We start from the raw sequence: 13,394 nt of genomic DNA, 5'->3' as shown, positions 1-13,394 counted from the left end.
GAATGTTAAATGTACATTCCCTTTGGCCCACAAATCTACTGCTAGGAGTTGGTCCTAGGGAAAGACGACGTGTGCAATGAGGACTGTTACAGTGGTGACAATTTGGAAACAATGAAGTGTCGTCAGTAGGAAAGGGCAAATAAGCTGTGGAACACCAATACTTAAAAATAGTACTCTTATTAAATAGTAAATAAAATTAATTTTAAAAATACTACTGAAATACTACTAATTATTAAAATATTACTCTATATCTACATAATACTAATTAAAAATTTTTAAAGTTACTACTTTATATTTAATGATGTGGAAAGAACTAAAAATGTGTGTCTGATACGATTCTGTTTTTGGAAGTATGTATTTATATATGCATAGGAAAAAAGTCTGGAAGGATACACTTCAAAATATAAAGGGTATTTTTCACCTTTTTTGCATATTGTCTGCATTTCTAAGAATAATATGCTTTACATGTACAGTCAGGGAAAAAAAAAGGAGAGCTGAGTCTGTTTTTAAAAGTTACTCATAAGGAATAAATAACATCATTAAAAATGTCATATAATGCTAAGTTAAAACACACAACACAAAAGAGTATTACATTGTAACTCAGATAAGTCGACGTGAATATGGACCAAGACTGGAAGAAAACAGTAAAAAAAAGAAACAAGGAATTGATTATAGATATTATATAATCTATTCCTCCCCCGCCCGAAATAATGTTTACAATTCAGAAGGGGGAAGTAAGTCAGAACCTCAAAATTAACCCGTCCTTGCCTTCTCCCTCATCCCACTCCACTTCTCCTTTTCCCTCCCAGAGCCTCCACCAAGTCCTAGACTCTCGGTGCCTGTCCTGTTCCCAAAATGGTTTTATTATCAGCGTAGGGGGGAGCCTGAAGAGGCAATTGAGCCTACCAGCAGCTAGGCATAATGACTCAATATTCAACATTAAAACAAAAATCCAGGGGCGCCTGGGTGGCTCAGTGGGTTAAAGCCTCTGCCTTCGGCTCAGGTCATGATCCCAGGGTTCTGGGATCGAGCCCCACATCGGGCTCTCTGCTCAGCAGGAAGCCTGCTTCTCCCTCTCTCTCTCTCTGCCTGCCTCTCTGCCTACTTGTGATCTCTGTCTGTCAAATAAAGAAATAAAAAATCTTTAAAAAAAAAATAAATAAATAAATAAATAAAACAAAAATCCATTGTCTTTGGGAGACATTCTCCAAAATCCAATTGGTTAGCATAAAATGACACTCTAGAGCAAGTCATCTCACTGAACAGAGTCATTCCTCCAATCTTTAATTTAAAAAATTCTATGTGCCAGGTACTTCAGGCAGGTGGGCTGGAAAAATGAGGATGTTAATCTGTTCACCCTCTACTCTATGCAGGATGGCATATTCCTTGATGGTAATGGGCTGGTTTCACAATCATTATGTCTCAAGCCTACGCTCTAGGGACAAAAATCTTGTTGTATGCCCTAAATTCAGGGGATAAGGAAAATGACTCTTGGCATCTACTGCCCATACTTCCTCTCATAAACTTGAAGATCTTTCCATATCTCTCTCTCTGGGTTAGACAGTGACTCAGAGACATTGTATTCCCCTAAAGGACTCTCTCTCTCTTTTTCTTTAATAAGAAACCCAAGGGTATCTTAACATTGCCAAAGAAACCCCTTGACCTTGTTCTGAACTATCCAATTAGAATTGTATCAAGTCTCCAAGAAAATGGGGGAGGGCATTCAAATTCACACCGTAGTTGGAGTGCTAGATTCACACCACAGCTGGAGTGCTGGATCTGGAGGAAATGTGACAGTTTCCAGATGAAGGTCAAGGCATCCCTTGGCATAACCCAAGGCCATGAGTGACTCTATCACTACCTAAGGCAGAGTCTCTTGCCATGGGGTCCACTGATAGGCCTGGGGGAGTCAACAAACCCTTTGAAACTCTTACTAGCACATTAAGGATTTATTGCCTCCATCAGGTAATCAGAGAGATTTGTAGCCGTAAAGAAGTTAAGAACCAAAGATCTAAGAGATTTAATCTAAGGGTGTAGACCTTCTCGTTATGGGTGGTTTGTAAGATGGGTCTTTAAATCTGAGCGCATGGAAGCACACAAATGGAAGTCATCTGAGAAAAAGGATAAAGGAAGAAGGCAAGGGGGTTTTAGGTCTAACTAACCATATTCCAGACCTGGCCCAAGAAACCAATGACTAAGGAGAAGGCCAGTGGGACCCCTGACTATGTCCAGTAAAGGTGACGTAGTGCACGCCCTGCCAGCGGCCTGAGCCCGTGCCTCACCAGCAGGAAGGAAGTTCCCCCTGCACTAATCTGGGGGCAAGAGCCTGTCAGGACAGAGCCTACAGGCATGACCCCTTTCCCTCTCACCCTGGCAGGACACAGGCCCATCTCTGCATGCCAATCAGCAGCATCTGTTCATCTCCTCTCCTCTCAGAATAGTTCTCAAAAATATTTGGCACTTTTTTCTTCACTCCTATCTGCTATTTACTGTAGTTTTCCATTTATGGAGCCCTGGTTTAATTTCACTTTGGGTTTTTTTCTTCTTTTTTGTAGCAATGTTTTAATTTGGGCTTTATGTGCTCTAAAAATATCTTGTCAGGATATCAAAATAACACCACAGAATGGCAAACTTGTAACTTCAGAGCATGTTTCTAAACAATTTAATGATATGCAAACTTCTGAGATGGTGTTAAATTGCTGGGCCTAATGATTTCCACTCGCCTCTCTCTGGAAAGTGTTCTTTCCTAAGATGGGAGGCAGGGAGATGCGCAGGAGAGAATTGTATGGCCAACAAATATTGGAGCTGGGAAGGATTTTGGAGAGAAAAAAAAAATGCCACCCCTAAATTTGCTACAAGTCCTTCAAGTTCTCCCCAGAGGACTTATTCTTATCACCTCTCCTTTAGGGCACCAGAGTTGTACCCCCTGCCTTTGGCCTAGGTTTGGTGATACTGGGGGGGATGGGGGGCTGATATCAGGTGTTCCAGGCTGAGAAAAATTCTGATGAGAAAAATCACCTCACCTCAGACTTTCAGATTCAGAATTTCCCAGGAGGGCCTGGGAATCAATACTTTGATATGTCCCAGCCACTCATCAGAAAATTTGGAAGATGCTGTGTGGTGATATGAATCCCAAATTGGCCCTTGTTTAGATAGAATTGGGTAAATTATGGACTCTCCAGTGTTGTGTGAGAGCCAGCTCTAACAGACTCATGAAAGACAATTATTAAATTTTTAGGACTTTTGCCAGCTGTTTGTTAAACACAGACATTACTGCATGATATTGAAAGCAGGGACTCAAATACATACTTGTACATTAGTATTCATAGCAACATTATTCACAACAGCCAAAAGGTGGAACCAGCCCAAATGTCCATCAACAGATGAGTGGATAAACAAAATGTGGTATATCCATACAGTAGAATTTTATTCGGCCATAAAAAAGAATGAAATTTTTATATGTGCTGCAATGTGGATAATCCTTGCAAACATTGTGCTAAATGAAATAAGCCAGATACCAAAAAAACAGAATATTATATGATTCTACTTATATTAAATATCTGGAACAGGAAAATTCAGAGAGATAGAAGTAGAATAGAAGTTACCGGTATCTGGGAAGAAGGAAGGATAATTACAGAGTTTCTGTTTGGGGTGATAAAAAAAAGTTCTGGAAATAGATAATGATGGTAGCTCTACAACATTGTGAGTGTATTTAATGCCACAAACTTGCACACTCATAAAAGGTTAAAATGGTAAACTTAATGTTATGTATCTTTTGCCACAATTAAAAATTAATTCTGTAAAAATAAAGTTAAATATCAACTTAAAATTAAAGAAATCACATTGAAGACAAAATAATATTCAACAGTCAGCCCTTCCTGGTTATTTTTCCACATTTCATGGTTATCTTTGCCCTGGCGGTTATTTCTGTCTGTTGCACAGGTGATGTAGAAACACTGTGTAACCGTGCACTGCCAAGCATTTCTTCCCAGCTTCACATGGAGTTGTGATACATTGGTGGCTGGACGTCAGTGTAGAGGCAGTATTTATACAACAGAAATCAAAACCACTACAAATCAGTGTCTTCTTCTCCCCGCCAAACTGTTCATTAAGCATTTGCCAGCACACCACTCTTTACAAACCATAATTTCCTCAATGGCAAAAAGGAAATAACAAAACTTATCACACAGAGTTTCTCTGAGGATGGAAGATAGTTCATTGTGTGAGTGGATGGAGGTTGACTTAAACTGATAACTGATTGTGGCAATGATTTCATCATATATATTCATATATATAATATACATATTATATATATATATATAATCATTATGTTGCACACCTTAAATAAATACAATGTTATATGTCAATTAAGAATTTAAAATTTTTTTAAAGATTTTTCAGGGGAGGGGAACTTGGGTGGCTCAGTGGGTTAAGCCTCTGCCTTCAGCTCAGGTCATGATCTCTGGGTTCTGGGATCAAACCTCACATCAGGCTCTCTTCTCAACAGGGAGCCTGCTTCCTCCTCTCTCTCTCTCTGCCTGTCTATCTGTCTACCTGTGATCTCTCTCTGTCAAATAAATAAATAAAATATTTTTTTAAAAAAAGATTTTTCAGGGGAAAGGGCCCAACAGTGTGCCTGCCACATAGAAGTGTTTGGTTAACTTTCACCTTTCTCTGGAGACCATGAGCTCCTTGAAGGCAGAATCCCGCTCAAATTAGCTTTCGGTCCTCCAGATCTCTATTGTAGGAGCTCGATCAATGTTTGTTGAATTGAATGCATGAACAAATGGATGGCTGTTCCCAAGACGAATGGAGAAAAATGTTGTTGTCCTAACAGCAAGCACCGGAATCACTTTTAGGAAAGAAACAACTTCATAGCTGGAGGCACAAGGTGAGATCTGAGGCCAAGGCAGGAGCCTTGTCACCAAAAAGAGAGAGCTAAGCCGCTTTGAAAGAGAAAATGAGAAGAATTTGGCCTTTGGTTTTGTTTTTGATGTAGAAAAGGTTGTCAGAAGAGAGAGGAAGAAAGAGGGGACATTACAGAGATAGAAACCCGCAAAAGAGATGATGTGAGCCTGGGTCACCCTGGGATGACTTGGAGGCTGGGAAGCCTGGGTGTGACACTCCAGCACTTCCAGTAAGGCATGCCTGGGGAAGGGTGACCCATGGGATGAATATAGGTTGTATTCGTTTGCTGTAAGGTGTGAGATGTAACATTTCATTAGAACCCTCTGTGTCAAGATCCTGGGTGGCTCAGTTGGTCAAGCAAGAGTCTGCCTTTGACTCAGGTCATGATCCCAGGGTCCAGGGATTGAGTCCCACATCTGACTCCTTGCTCAGAGAAGCAGGGGAGCCTGCTTCTCCCTCTGCCTGCTGTTCCCTGCTCCCCCTGCTTGTGTTCTCTCTCTCTCAAATAGATAAAATCTTTTAAAAAACAAAAAACAAAAAACAAACCTCCATGTCTACCCTATTCATCTTTAGATGTATGTCTGTTTTAGAATAAGATGAAGTAAAAAAAAGCTGGGCTATCCTATTTTGGGTGCAGGCTGCCAGTGAAAGATAAGGAGCAGCAACAAGATATGGTAGAGAGCAAAAAATGTGGCAGAGGCAAAAAATGTGATCAGAAGAGACCACCACGATGACATAAATTCCTGGGAATTTGTGGAGAAATTGGAGAAGCACTTTAGACTTTCATGGTTTATAGGTTGCAGAGCTGAATCGATTTTCTCTAGATTTTAGAGAGCTAGGAGATCCTAGCTGCCAATGGACTACATTCAATTATGTTGGAATTTGTATAACTTTTGTGTATTTGTGTAATGTTCCATTGGTCGATCAGTGGACAGTAAGATAATACATTTTGACTTGTTCCTATAGCTCAAAGACTATATTCCTATAGTTTCTATAGATTTTGAGAAGATTCTTTGTCTTTTTTGGACTCTTGTTAGAATTAGGAATGTTCTGGGTAAATCCGTAAAACCTAAGGCCATTATAATGTCTAAATGCCCTACTCTCTTACACAATGTTTTTTGATGTCCAACAAAATCTAAGCCATCTGAAGAATGGAGTAGGAAAAGGGAATGGTGGTAGCTTTACAGTGGAGAAGCCTGCTGGACACTACATTAACCTAGTGATGAAGGTTAACATTACCAGTGATGTCGTGTGAGTATCATGTACTCCCAGATATGATGTGTTACGAGAAGAGGACTTTACCTCCACAGCATTGTTGTTGTTTAAGATTTTTATTTTAAGTCATCTCTGCACCCAACATCGTGCTTGAACTCACAACCCTGGGATCAAGAGTCACATGTCCTACCTACTGAGCCAGCCATGAGCCCCCATCTCTGCGATATTTCCCAAAAAAACCCATTAACCCAAACTAACCAAAAGAAAAAAATCAGACAAACCCAGATTGGGAGACATTCTACAGGATATCTGGCTAGAACTCCTCAAGATTGATAAGGTCATTTGAAAAATGAGGAAAGACTAAGAAACTGTCACAAACTAGAGAAGACTGGGGGATACATGATGACTAAAGGTAATGGGATAGTCTGTGTTTGATCCTGGAACAAAAATGAACTTAAATGGAAAAACTGGTGAAATCCAAAGCAAGCTTGGAATTTAGATAATAATATACCAATGTCAATTTTTTAGTTTTGACAGAAGTAACATGGTAATATGTTAGCAATGGTGGACATTGAGTAAGGAGCATTAAGGAACTTTCTATACAGTCTCTTATGTAATTCTGAAAGTATTTCCAAGTAAAAAGTTTACTTAAAAAAAAAACGGAATTACATGGCCTTTGGTCTGACCCAGGAAACCCACATATTCTTATGTTTTGAGCTTTTTTGTTTTGGGGAATATAATTATATGGTTTATTTGTGTCACCCGACAGAGTACGTTTCAAGAAATCTTCATTCATTCCCATGGACAAAGATACAATAACACCTTTTTTCTAGGTTCTACTACCACACACAAAAAAAGAGATACATTCACATCCCGGGAACCTGGTCCCAAGAAAGACATTCCCTGTTAAGAATCAAACCTGGCTTCCTTTCCAGGACTGCACTCTGGGATAATTACCTGCAGATGCTTTATTTGGGCAACAGTAACATATTGAGATTAAGTGCACCTCTGTGCACAACTCTATCCTGAGTACTTGCATAAGAAAGGCCAACAGATACAACTAAGGTGACTGCCCTAAGATTATTGCCAACCTGGGAAGCCTTTTCTGGGCAGCCAACAAGCTTATGACAGCCGTGAATAAATGCGTTAAATGACCGGCTTGCGCATTCTAAACTGGGACCCCTACCAGTGATTATTCTGTTTGTTTGGGGATTGTGACACTGGCTAAAAAGACCAGCTTTCTATTTAAGTGTCCTTTTCAAACTGGAAACATGAGAAGATTGTTTCTGGGCAGCCACTATTTTTAGAGTGTGTGCTCTGGGAGCACAATGATGGTGCTTCAGGGAGCTAATCCCAGTCTCTTTTGTTACAAGGAAACTGATGGGCATCCTTCTACAATTTCTCTAAATAAACCAAGCCACACTTCCAGAAGCCTTTGGTGTGGTACGTAACACAAAGACCATTGAAAAGCTGTGTTTCAGCACGGCCAAAACTCCCTCTTGAAAAGGGATCTTTCCCAGACCAGCTCTTTAAGGAAATGAGATGTGGAGGAATACAGGCTAAACTGGGAAGTGCCTTCTCATAGATATCTGGGCAAAGGGAGAACTAAAGGGTCTTCTCTCAACCCTCAGAAAGAAGTACAAACATCAAGTTAGGACTTTTCCCAGGAATTAAAAATATCAAAAGATTAATGCTCAGGATCTATGCTGTGTGCGTCACCTTAAAAACACTTTTAACTTGGAAATAATTCCAAGCTTATAGAAAAGCTGTAAGAAAAAAACAAACAAACAAACAAAATACTTGTATACCCTTTATTTAGATTTATTTGTTAACACTTTAATCAATTTGCTTTATTATAGATTCTCCCTCTTTCCCATTCTCTCTCTCCATACATACAAGCACATGAGTACATACAATATATATATTCTGGGAATGTGTGTGTTATGTGCATTAAAAACTTTGTTTTTTCCTGGATGCTTTAAAAGTAAGTTCTATACATCATTGTCCATTTCCCCTAAATAACCCCAGTGTGTATTTACTAAGGACAGGAATTCAAGTCAAAAGCTACTCTATTTGAGGGCACCTGACTGGTTCAGCTAGTGGAGTGTGCAACTCTTGATTTCAGGGTTCTGAGTTTGATATAGAGATCACTGGATATAGAGATTACTTAAAAATAAAATATTAAAAAGAGAGAGAGAGAGAGAGAGAGAAACTATATTTGAGGAAACACACCCAAGGAGCCTCATTCACACCTGGACCTGATCTCAATGATGAGATCCTACAATCCAGGCTCGAGCCTGAGATCATAATGCGGATTTTGGAGAAAGGGGTGAATGAATGTATATTGCAGACAGAAGAAATGTCAGTTGTGATCAGAGGGCAGGCTGTGGTGCAGCAGTGTTGCTGGAGCCCATTTCCCCTCCCCTTAAACCCAGGCAGAACTCTGTGACCACTTCAATGAATGCAGCAGAAGTGCCATCGTGTTACATGTAAGGCTAGGTCATAAAAGGTGATAAAACTTAAGCTGATTACTCCCGCCCTCCACTCCACACGCACAGGCACACACTGCTCACCTTTGGGTGAGCCTTGTGGGGGAAGACGTAGCACATTGTCTCAGTGGCAAAAGCTTGAAAGCTAAGGAATGGAATCCTCTGAAGCCTTACTCACTCACACACCAGATGGCTGGTGCCTGCTGTGGGCTGGCTAGATGGAGGAGAGGTTAGCTATCTCCACTGAATCTTGCCCAAATCACAGATTCATAAGCAAAATAAAAATTGTCATTGTTTTATGCTACTAAGTTTTGGGGGTAATGTCTTGAGCAGCAGTAATAACCAGAATCACAATCACATGCAATGGCACGGGCAAGCTCACAGGTAGAGACAAATATATACGTACTGGCATGTAATTGCATTTAGTGCTCTAAGACTTCAGAAGAATGAAAATGTTTGAGGTCAAGGAGGGATGGAGTATCGAGGGTAGAGAAACTCCTTATATTAATGTTTGCATAATGCAAGATGGGGTGTAGCTAATAAATGCACATAGAGATCTGTAACTAGAACTTAAGTCTGCCCTTCTCTGTTTTTGTTCCATAGATCCATTTTTCTAGTACATAGAAACTAGAAAATTTGGGTTCATTTAGCACTGTTCCTGGGAAAGCTTGCTATTGAATCTAGTACGTGGTCTGAGCTACTAATGAAGAGAGTTTTTCTGAGTGGGGGGAAATCGAGCCCTTTCCTATGGAATTTCTGGGGACAGTCTTAGTATCTACTGAGTACTCCCTCACACTTTAGTATGAATTAATTAGGATGTTGGTATTATTTACTAATGTACACAAAAATATGTGGGCCTAAACAATCTCTGTTGAGTGACATCCAGGTTGAAGTTCATGCACAGATAGAAAGCTACCTTCAACCATTAATCATCATACTTTAGCCTAATTCAATTCATTCTTGTAGAACAAATTTTAAGGGTGCCTATTGTCCCCAGAACCTTCTGTCAAGTATTTGTCCATTGATAGATCAAATAAATCACAGCAAAATAGAAATCTGATGAAAATCAACTAAGCTCTTAAAATCTACCTGAAAGCATTCCTCAAATGCTTACAATTCTTACCAACTGTTAGAAGTGAGAATTATTACCTTGCTAGTTAATAATGCATTTTGATTTTTCAGTTGTGTTAGTAGCTAGCATTTTTGTTCACATAAAGGGCATTTCTGATGAGGCAGAGCTTCTTATCTTTTGAGTTCTTCTTTATACCTCTGTGCCTTTATTTATACTTTTCTTCTTTCCTGGAATGCTCCCCCTCCCCTGTAGCATGGGGGGAGGGGCAAAGAGAGAGAGGGAGAAGGAATCCTCAAGCAGACTCCCTGCTGAGTGCTGAGGCTACACCCGAGGACTCCAAGGCTACTGGGGCTCAATCCCACGACCCTGAGATCATGACCCCAGCCAAAATCAAGAGTTGGCCATTCAACTGACTGAGCCAAACACATGTGCCCCTCTCTCTCCCCTCTTCTTTGCTTTCCTACCTCACTGGCTTCCCCTTCTCAGTCTTCTTGCTAGTTTCCCATCTCTGATTTTTTAATGTTGGAAGCCGCAGTTACCTTGGGAGTGAATCATGTCCTGGGAGATCTCATCCAGTTTCATGACCTCAAGTATCATGACTCTCTAATGACCTCTCAATTTATATCTCCAGCCAGAACCATTTCTCATGTCAGACAAAACTTTAACTCTCTATTCAACACCTCTGCTTGGATATTGAATAGACATTTCAAAAGTAACAGGTCCAAAGCTGAGCTCCTGAACTTGTTCCACAAACCTGCCCCTCTATTGTCTTCTATTCTACATCTCAGTGAATATTAATTCTAGCTTCCTAGTTCCTTTGGCCACCAAGTTTGAAGTAGTTATTCTCTGACACATCCCAATTCAGTCTATCAATAAATCTTGTTGGCTTTTCCTTCAAAATATTATCTTGGACCCAACTGGTCCCCCTTAGCTCTCCCTGCCTGGATATCTGCAGTAGCCTTCCAACTGGTCTCCCCATCTTTACCCTTTCTTTCTTTCTTCTTTCCTTTTATCTTTTTCTTTCTTTTTTAAGTAAACTCCACACCCAACGTGGGGCTCAGACTCACGACTCGGAGATGAACAAGAGTCATATGCTCTCCCAACTGAGCCAGCCAGGCGCCCCTCTGTCTTTGCATCCTTTCATCTCTTCTCTCACTCCGGTTCATTTTCAACACATCAAAGAAATCCATTTAAAGTGTATACAGATCTCTTCTCTTTGTAAAATCCCACAATGGCATCCCATTTTCTAAATAGTAAGAACCAAACTCTTCAGGGACAATCTACCTCTAACCACTTCTGTCAGTATTCAGTCAGACTTGCTCCTTGTTGATTCTTATACTGGCCAGGATGCCCTTGCCTCAGTGCCTAGGATATCCGCAAGGTTCACTCCTTCATCTCCTTCAGATTTTGGCTTAAATATCACCTTTTTGCTCCTCTCGGACTATTCTATTTTAAATTACAACCTTCATCTCAGCACTTCCTGTCTCCTTTCTCTGCAGTTTTTCTCCACAGAACTTGTTACCAATGGACTTAATATTATTTTACTTATTTTTTTAAGATTTTATTTATTTATTTGACAGAGAGAGATCACAAGTAGGCAGAGAGGCAGGCAGAGAGAGAGGAGAAAGCAGGCTCCCTGCTGAGCAGAGAGCCCAATGTGGGGCTTGATCCCAGGACCCTGGGATCATGACCTGAGCCGAAGGCAGAGGCTTTCACCCACGGAGCCACCCAGGCGCCCCTGTTTTACTTATTTTGTCTTTCTTTTTCCACTAAACTGTTGATTTCATAAGACCAGGAATTTTTCTTTGGTCAATTCGATATCTTTTTTTTTTTTTTTTAAAGATTTTATTTATTTATTTGACAGAGAGAGATCACAAGTAGACAGAGAAGCAGGCAGAGAGAGAGAGGGAAGCAGACTCCCTGCTGAGCAGGGAGCCCGATGTGGGACTCGATCCCAGGACCCTGAGATCATGACCTGAGCCGAAGGCAGCGGCTTAACCCACTGAGCCACCCAGGCGCCCGGTCAATTCGATATCTTCAGGACCTAGGATGATACCTGTTACACCCTAGGCATTTTGGACTTGTTTAAGGAGTGAATGAATGGCTGATTTCTTACTGGGTCCTTCAAGACTCCCATCCCCCAAGGCTTCCCTCCCTCCCCAACTCCTTTATTTTGGACTCTCCGTATTCTCACTTCCCATAACATACTATATTTGTCTTGATCATAGTACTTCTTAGAGCCTTTAGAAAGAATTCATCTTTATATTCCCTAGGGTTGTGCACCATCTTTTGCACACAGAAAAATGCTTAATAAATTTTAAAATAAACTATTTGCATTCATACCAAATTTGGGGGCAGTGGGAAGATGTTAGACCCTGAGTGAGAAACTTCTGAACTTCCTCTGTTTTTATATGAATTTCCTTCCTTTTTCAAAGAAACCCAGATTGGATTCCACCCCCACCCCCAGAATGCCAGTAAATGAATATAATCGCCAAAAAACTTTTGGCCAACCGCTATTTTATAGCTTTCAAATCCTTTTGGAAGAAAATTTTGGGATTTTTAAAAATACTACTTGTTGGGTCAGGACCACCAAGCAAAAAGTTTTACCTAAATCTAGATCCTAACTCACATACTGCATATCTAGCTTCACTTACTAACTCTTTTTTTTTTTTTTAAGATTTTATTTATTATTTGACAGAGAGAGATACAGTGAGTGAGAGAGGGAACACAAGCAGGGCGAGTGGGAGAGGAAGAAGCAGGCTTCCCGCCGAGCAGGGAGCCCGATGTGGGACCCGATCCCAGGACTCTGGGATCACGACCCGAGCTGAAGGCAGACGCCTAACAAGTGAGCCACCCAGGTGTCCCCACCTACTAACTCTTTTGAAGACTAATGATTTACCCCATCCTCATCCACTGTGAATGTCAGACTTTTTGAATTATACCATAATTACTAGTTATTAAATACCTACATTAGGCAGGTACGTCTCTGTATCAGAATTTTTTATTAACACACTTGATTTTTTAGAGTTTTATGTTCACAGCAAAATTGACCAGAGTACAGAGATTTCCCATATAACCCCTGTCCCCATGCGCGTATAACCTTTGCCATCAAAATAATAGCTATTAATCAAAAGGAAGCCGAGAGTGAAGAAAGACAAATAGCACATTGGTAGTTCAGTAAAAGGTGGAAAACAGAATAGAAGCATTGTATTAATAGCCAGGTGAGAAAAACTCAGCCTGACCTTAAAAAAAAAAAAAAAAAAGATTTAAGGTGGCAAGAGAATGTACATAAGATTTGAGGTGGCAAGAGAATGTACATAATGTACATACAAAAGATAATAAGATCGTAGAACTTAAGAATTGGAAAAAGCCTGATTGAGTATAAACCCTTCATCTAGTAGACAAAGAAATCAAAGTCTAAGTATCCAGCTAGAGTTACCATTTCTCAAATATCTAACAAAAACTATTAGTATGATCAGCTGAACTTCAGATGACTTGACAAAGGGATTTAGAACCTAGAAACTGAAGTAAGGCATGTCTTAGATTGTTTGGAACTAGATTCTGATTATTCTATGTTCTAATGCTGATTAGAATCCAATTAATGTACTTATTCTTAAACTTATACTTTCTATTTTGTTGGAAAAGACTGGCCTGAGTAAAGTTGTCCTATTAGAAGGAATAAGGTCAGAGGAGGACTAAGAAGCTGCTTG

Source organism: Lontra canadensis, unplaced genomic scaffold (assembly GCF_010015895.1).
Source record: "Lontra canadensis isolate GAN:19392208 unplaced genomic scaffold, GSC_riverotter_1.0 scaffold43, whole genome shotgun sequence".
NCBI lineage: Eukaryota > Metazoa > Chordata > Mammalia > Carnivora > Mustelidae > Lontra > Lontra canadensis.
This window is presented reverse-complemented; position numbering follows the sequence as displayed.